The following is a 7,857-nucleotide window of genomic DNA, read 5'->3' as shown; positions in this document are numbered from 1 at the left end:
CTCCAAAAAAAAAATTTATTTATTTAATTCTATTTCTTCTTGTTATTTTTTATTTTGACCAGAGAGAGGTGGAGAGAGAGGGAGAAAGGGAAAGTGAGAAAGTAAGTCACCAGGTCCTGGACTCAAACCATGGTTGGCCATGTGGGAATTCAGCACCCTTAACCACCATGCCACCTGCCGGCCCTGCTACCCTGATTTTCTGTACATTCTTAACTTATTTCAATGGCCAGCAGGTGGCATGGCAGTTAGGATACTGGACTCCCACATGGTCATCGGCAGTTCCAGTCCTAGACCCAGCAGCTTGAAAATCATGCCCAAAATCCTAAAAGGAGAATGGAGGAGAGGGACTGTAACTGCAGTGTGGCCAGGCCCCTGGGGTGGGGAGGTGGGTATGATTTCTCACTTTCTCTCTCACTGTCTTTCTCCAGGGAGCTCATGCACTCTATTGCAAAAACCTTATAAAAAAAAAAAATTTAGAGCCCCATAGCCTAAGTTGTTAAGAGAGCTGGATCCCATATGGCCGACTGGTTTGAATCCCAGTCTAGTGACTAGAAAAACACACGAGGCACATGTGCGTGTGTGCCCTAAATCCCAAAGGGCTGGAGGAATAGAGAGGGATTGAGGTGCGATTGATGAGCCTCATCGGGGGACGCTTTCTCCTTCTCTCTTTCTGACTGTTTCTGGCAAGTGTACATGCCCTCTAGCAAAAAAAAAAAAAAAAAAAAGATTTAATGGCAAATTTTATAATCAATATTTTACCACAATCAAAAAGTAAAATAAGGGATCATTTAAGATTGGCATAAGAAAATCTATTATTTTATTTTTTTCTAAACTTAAAACCTTGCTTTTTTGGAGAATGAAAAGGAAGAAAACATGTCAGACGATCTTTGAATACTTGTTTAAGATAGGATTGTTCGGACTTGTTTGAGAAGTAAGAACTCTTTACCTGCTTAGAGTTGCAATAAGACATTTATTAACAAATAGATAGTAACATGATGAAAAAGAACCATAGAAACAATATTACCTGTTTAGTTAGTCACAATAAAGCATCTAATGATAAGCATGGAAGCTAGCATGATTAAAAAGAAGCTTCGCTGTTTTACAAGTGAAGAACTTCCTCTGTACACACTTAACCTAAGGAAGGCTGAGCTCTCTCTGACAGCTCCCTCATGCAACTCCTTTTTCTTCCTTCGAAAATCAACGATAGAGGAGAGTCAACATACAGCACAGGAATTTTTTCTGGTAAGACCTAGAATCTTTGCTATCCAGGAAAATGACACAGCAAGTGATGGATAACCTTGACATCGTAGGCAAAGGCAGTAATCAGTAAACCAAGGAAACAAAAAAGCCAAACTTAGGCCAGCCTTGCTAAGACTCCACCACATTTCAGAGCTACTTCTTAGACTCAAACTAAGGCAACCACAAACGAAGGCAAACAACTCACTTTCCAGGCTTCGTGCTCCGTGATGCTCTGCGGTATCCCACAACTTACTGACATTTCTTTTTAGCACAGAGCTCAGGGGATTGCGAAGTCAACACATATTTTTATAAAGATAAGATGTTTGGGACGGGACCAGCAGTTAGCGTAATGGCTATGTCAATGGACTCCCAAGTAGTCGACCACGGTTCGTGTCCCGGACCTGGCAGCTTAAAACTCACGCCAGGCGTTTGTGCGCGTGTGCCCAAGATCCCGAAAGGAGAACGGAGGAGAAGGGATTGCGGTGTGGCCATCCCCCCTGGGGGGTGATTTCTCGCTTTCTGTCTCTCTGTCTGTCTGGCGAGCGCACGCGCCCTATAGCAAAAACCTCTCCAATAAAAAATAAATAAATTAAAAAAAATAAAATGTTTGGGCAGCCAATGGCATGGTGGCTAAGATGGGTGGATCCCGCATGGCCAACTCTGCAATTCTAGTCCTGGACCCAGAGGCTTGAAAAACATGCCAAGCATGTGTGTGTACACACGTGTCCAAAATCCTGAGAGACGAATGGAGGAGAAGGCATTGTGGCGTAGCCATCCTCCTCAGGAGTGATCTCATTTTCTCGCTCTGTCTCTGGCGATTGCATGCACCCTATAGCTAAAAAGAAGAAAAAAATGTTTTGTTGTGGTTTAAGAAGTTTTTGCCACAGGGCATGTGTGCTCGCTGGAGAGAGAGAGACAGAGACAGTGAGAGGGAAAAGTGAGAAATGCCACAATCCCTTCCCCTCCGGTCTTCTCCCAGGATCTTGGGCACTAACATACATGTGCCCAGCATGATTTTCTTTTCCTTCTTGTTTATTTATTTATTTATTTATTTTAATTTGACCAGAGAGGGACATAGTGAGAGAGAGAGAGAGAGAGAGAGATTGAGAAAGCAAGCAGCCAAGTCCAGGACATGAACCACAGTCCACCATGTGGGAGTCCAGCATCTTAAACTGTGGTCAGCAGTTAGTCGTGAGCGGGCAGCCCTAAGAGAAAAGCGAAAGGCTCATCTAGCTCCAGGCGCCAGGAGGACGAGGCAATTTGCATCTTCCTTCCTTGGGGCCTGAGGGAAGCACACGGGGATGATTTGTAGATTTTTCTCTTATCAAAAAGACCTGAGCAAGCATTTTGGTCAGTGCCCTAATTCCCATTAGGGCGATGGACTAATTGGGCAGTCTAATTGGGGCAACCTGGCTCGCATTGGGCATGCGCGATTAGGTGATCAAGTTCCTCGTTCTTTACCTGTGAGGAAGGTGCGCAGGTGCGGGAAAAAAGTGTGGATTCAAATTTAAAGGAAGAACATAGGCAGCGTAAGGGGCCTCCCACTAATGAATACTCATGACCTCTAGTAACAAAACTAGCGGTTAACTAGTACCAAGCGCGGTTGCCACCTGGCCATCTGCCCGCCCAAGAGCTTTTTTGGGTGTACTTCCTTTCTTTGCGTTCCTTTCTTTCCTATTAAACCTTCTTTTCTACCTACTTCATTCGTGGTTGCGGTTTCATTTTGTGCCTAGGGACAGATCTCTAATTATAGTGATCTGGACCCAGAGAACCAAGGACCTCACAACGCAACTCGACACTCTCCCATCCGTTAACAAAACCACCATGCCACCTGCCAGCCCCTACTCAGAATGATTTTCAAGCCACCAGGTCCAGGACTCCGTCTGTGGCTGCTGTGGGAGTCCAGTGACTTAACTGCTATGCCATCTGCTCGCCCCATTAACTCTTTTTTTTTCCCCCCAGACAATAGATAATTTTTTATTGAGCCTTCTAGTTTACAATATGAGGCAAAAGAAAAAACCGATCTCAACCAATATTTTGCATAGCTGTAGTAAAATATTTTAGACTTTAGGGATTTATAAGGGATTACATTTTTCAAAAGCTGAGGTAAGTTATGAACAAATTTTAACTCCTTGAATTTTCCAGTTGAGTCTTCCCTTACAATAGTAACAAGCTCTGATTTGTGGCATAAGTTTCTTCAAGGCCAAGTTTGATTGCTGTTGATGTCTTTATATCTGAAGAGCTGGTTTTTCCATCAATACCCACTAATTTCACTTCGGAAAAAAAGTTCTGCATTTGGTGGAATTCTGGCCTCAGGCTGTCCTTTCTCTCCGTAAGCCCATTCTGGTTCAATCTCCAGCCGAATCTTTTCTCCTTTACTCCAAGTTAAAAGCGCTTCATCCCATCCTCTGATAGTTTTGCCTGCTCCAACCTTAAAACGTAAAGCCTTGGCACTTCTTTTCTTCTTTGAACTTGTTTGAATATTAGTATCAAAAACAGTCTTGTATACCCGCAGTGAACATCTCCCTTTTGGGGAAAGTTGGTTTTATATCCTTTTTTAAGAATAGATTTTGTAGGGACCAGCAGTTAGCGATTTAATGGCTGTCGCTGGACTTTCATGTAGTCGAACGCGGTTCGAGTCCCGGACCCGGCGGCTTACACTCATGCTGGGCGCGTGTGCGTGTGTACCCAAGATCCCGAGAGGAGAATGGAGGGAATTATGGCTTGGTCATCCCCGGGGGTGGGGGTGGGGGAGTGGGGTGATTTCTTGCTTTCTGTCTCTGTCTTTGGTGAGTGCACGCTCTCTGTAGCAAAAACCTCTCAAAAAAAAAAAAAAATAGCTGTGTGTGTTTTGGTGGGCCCTCATCCTGAGTCTCTCAGGTTTGGTTTCTTTGGGTTCATCTTCATTAAGCGTCACATTTTTCACTTGCTCAGATACTTATACTTTCAGTGCCCTTGAAACGCTTGCTTTCAACAAGATGGTTATATGCTGTAACCAAATGGTCCTTGTTGGCTGTCTTGGCGACATTGTTAATGGTTCCTAGTAATTTATGTTCTGCAAGAAAGGAATCTGAACCGAGTTCCTGCCGAAACTTGATAATGTCCTTCTTGGGCAACCGCTCGCTGTGTAGTTGCTCCACGGTCTGCACCCGCTGCAGAGCACGGCCGCCATCTTCCCCCACTGCTGCTGCTTTTCTGGCCCCATTACTTTGTAAATGTGCGATTTGTTTATCATTTCTATCTTCCAATAAAATGCTAAATATTCTTTAATTTTTTTTCAGTTTCTGTTTTTAATAAACATGGTAGTTATAACCCATATAAAGTTTTTTGAGCTCCTCAGTAAGATGTAAGTGCGTCAATGGGGTCGGAAACAACTAAACAGAAAAGTCCAAGAAATACTGCTTTAGGAGAAAAGCATTTTTCCTTGGTAAACAGAAGTGCACCGAGCTGTGTGGTCACGCAGCACCTAATGACGTTTTGATCAGCTACGAGCACATAGATGACAGCAGTCTCGCAGGAGTATAACGAAGCCAAAAATCTTGCCTGGTGTCTGGAGCTGAGTGTGGGTCTGCTTGTGTAGAGGAACCTGTGTGCTGTGCACGCCGCTGCAGAGCTGAGGCCAGGCAGCGCTACCCACCTGCCCCGCCTCCGCCACCAGTGCTGGTCTCCAGCCTAGGTGTGAGTACACTCTATGGCGTTTGCACCACCACGGCATCATGTAGCGATGCATTTCTCAGTCTGTGTCCCTGCTGTTAAGCAATGCTTGACTGTGTGTGCCTTGTCACTATTGCTTCCAGTTTATCCTTCTTTTTTTTTTTTGAGAGGTTTTCGCTATAAGGTGCGTGTGCTCACCAGAAAGACAGAGACACACAGAGATACAGAGAGAAATCACCCCCCCAGGGGAGATGGCCATGCCACAATCCCTTCTCCTCTTGGGATCTTGGGCATGCACGCACACGTGCCCGGCGTGAGTTTAAGCCACCAGGTCCAGGACTCAAACCGCGGTCAGCTACATGGAGTTCAGCGACATAGCCATTACGCCAACTGCTGGTCCTGCTCCCAGTTTATCCTTAGTAACTCAGACGAATGAAACATTTCACAAGTTTCCTTATATCTTCCATGAGTGAGCACGAAAGACAGCACTCCTGGCTGCAATTCTCCCCAGCTTGGCCAGGCCCAGGGACACGAGCAGGCCTGGCACACTCCATGAGGTTTTTGGATGTGAACCCAGAACCTTCCCATGAAGGTCAGCTTAGCACGGGTTCACATTATATTGCTGTGTGGGCCCCTAATTAAACTTTTATCCAAAATTCTTTTTTTTTTTAAGAGAGATTTTTGCTATAGGGCGTGTGTGATCGCCAGGCAGAGAGACAGAAAGCGAGAAATCACATCCCCTCTGGGTGGGAGAGGTGGGTTGGCCATGCCGCAATCCCTTCTCCTTCATTATCCTCTTTGGGTCTCGGGCACCCATGCATGCACACGTGCCCGGCATGAGTTTTAAGTGACAAGGTTCTGGACTCGAAATGCAATTGACTAATGTGGGAGGCCAGCAATATAACCATTTTGCCATCTGCTGGTCCCTCCAAAATTATTTACATCTGTTTGCAATAACACAAAAGAGTTAACTTTCTGTAGCATATCAAAATAAGAAGAAACAACTGAGAAAGAAAATGCAGTGGATTGGGTAGCTAAGAAGTTCAGGAACTGGGACCAGCAGTTAGCGTAATGGCTATGTCGCTGGACTCCCACATGGTCGACCGTGGTTCATGTCCCGGACCCAGTGGCTTAAAACCCACACTAGGCATGTGTGTGTGCATTCCCAAGATCCCGAGAGGAGAATAGAGGAGAAGGGATTGTGGCGTGGCCATCCCCCCTGGGGGGTGATTTCTCGCCTTCTGTCTCTCTGTCTCTCTCTCTGTGTCTGTGGGGCCAGCGCACGCACCCTATGGCAAAAACCTCTCAAAAAAAAAAAAAAAAAGTTCAGGAACCAAGTTCAGACACGGTTGAATCTAGGTGTCCAAGAACAATGCCGGAAATACTTGTGTCTCTTCCGGCTTGGCTCTGACTTCCTCTGTGCTGGCCCTGCTTTTCAAGACACTCGTCTGAGGTGGAGAATCCCACCGCTGGGCCGGCTCTGTGGCCTGGGGGTCAAGACAGCTGGGGCCCACATAGCCGACTGTGTAATTTGAGTCTCAGACTTGGTGGCTTGAGAAACACTCTGGGCGTGGGACCAGCAGTTGGCGTAATGGCTATGTCACTGGACTCCCACGTAGTCGACTGTGGTTCGAGTCCCAGACCCGGGGGCTTAAAACTCACGCTGGGCGCATGTGCGTGCGTGCCCAAGATCCCGAGAGGAGAATGGAGGAGAAGGGATTGTGGCGTGGCCATCCCCCCTGGGGGGTGATTTCTCACTTTCTGTCTCTCTGTCTCTCTCTGTCTGTCTGGCGAACACACACGCCCTATAGCAAAAACCTCTCCAAAAAAAAGAAAGAAACACTCTGGGCACATATGCATGTGTGCCCCGACAGGACAGAGAGATGGAAAAGAAGGGATATGGCATGACCGTGCCCCACGGTGGGGGCTTTCTCTCTCCAGCGAATGCACATATCCTCTGGCCAAAAAAAGAAAATATCAAGCCTAGTACTAGATTAATGTGATCTTTAGAACCTCTGAGCTCAGAAAATGAGACTCATATTCTCTCAAAGTATCTGATTATTCTCCCTAAACAGTCCTTAGGCAGCTTGCTTGGAGCTGAGGCCTATCTCTGGGCCAGTCACTGACCCTCGAGGTCCGCAATACTCAGTCTGGATCCCCAGCCCACCGCATGTGAGGAGAGGGGACTCCTTGACTACCAGACCCACCACATCACTCAAAATAGGGAGCAGGTGTTCTTTGACCAAGGGTGATGCTAAGTGCTCTAGTGGGAAAGACGCTGACTGACACTTGTTTTGCTTGAACACCAGATCGACATCTGAAAGGCCCAGGCGTTCATGTGGTTTTACCATCTCCTGAACATATGACCTTGGGTGAGCCATTTCACTTCCTTGGGCACCAGCATCTCATCTATAAAGCAGACAGGTAGGATTAGATGTTTCCACAGCTAAATGTCTGTAATTGTATTTCATTCATTCAGAATGAATCGAGGTCCCTTCAGTTCTGCAACTCCAAACAAGACGGAGAGTAAATCCTATAGTCTTAGTCCATTGTCCTCTAGTGTCAGTAACAGACTCATTCAAGCTATAATGGCTTAGGAGGGGAAAGTCGGGGGACATGTCATAAAAATTCAGAGTATTGGGGCCAGCGAGTGGCATAGTGGTTAAGGTGCTGGACTCCCACATGACTGATGGCCCGGTTTGAGTCCTAGACCTGGTGGTTTGAAAATCATGCCAGGTGGGACCAGCAGATGGCGTAGTGGTTACATCGCTGGACTCCCACGTGGTCGACAACCATTTGAGATCTGGATCCAGTGCCTTAAATCTCATGCCAGGCACGTGTGCATGCATGCCCCAAATATCCTGGATCCAGTGGCTTGAAAAACACAAGGTGGGCATGTGTGTCCAAAATCCTGGAAGAAGGGAGCAATGGAGCAGAAGGGACTGCGGCGTAATCGTGCCCCAC

The 7,857-nt window shown here is 46.5% G+C and overlaps 1 pseudogene; it reads right to left on the bottom strand.

Annotated features, from left to right (window-relative positions):
- Positions 1-3,493: 3,493 nt before the first annotated feature.
- LOC102473089 (peptidyl-prolyl cis-trans isomerase FKBP3 pseudogene) lies at positions 3,494-4,954 on the bottom strand (annotated as a pseudogene).
- Positions 4,955-7,857: the final 2,903 nt, after the last annotated feature.

The sequence above is a fragment of the Tupaia chinensis genome, unplaced genomic scaffold (assembly GCF_000334495.1).
Source record: "Tupaia chinensis unplaced genomic scaffold, TupChi_1.0 Scaffold000170_1, whole genome shotgun sequence".
Lineage (NCBI taxonomy): Eukaryota > Metazoa > Chordata > Mammalia > Scandentia > Tupaiidae > Tupaia > Tupaia belangeri.
Note: the sequence above shows the minus strand (reverse complement) of the source record. Positions and strands in the feature narration are given on the sequence as shown.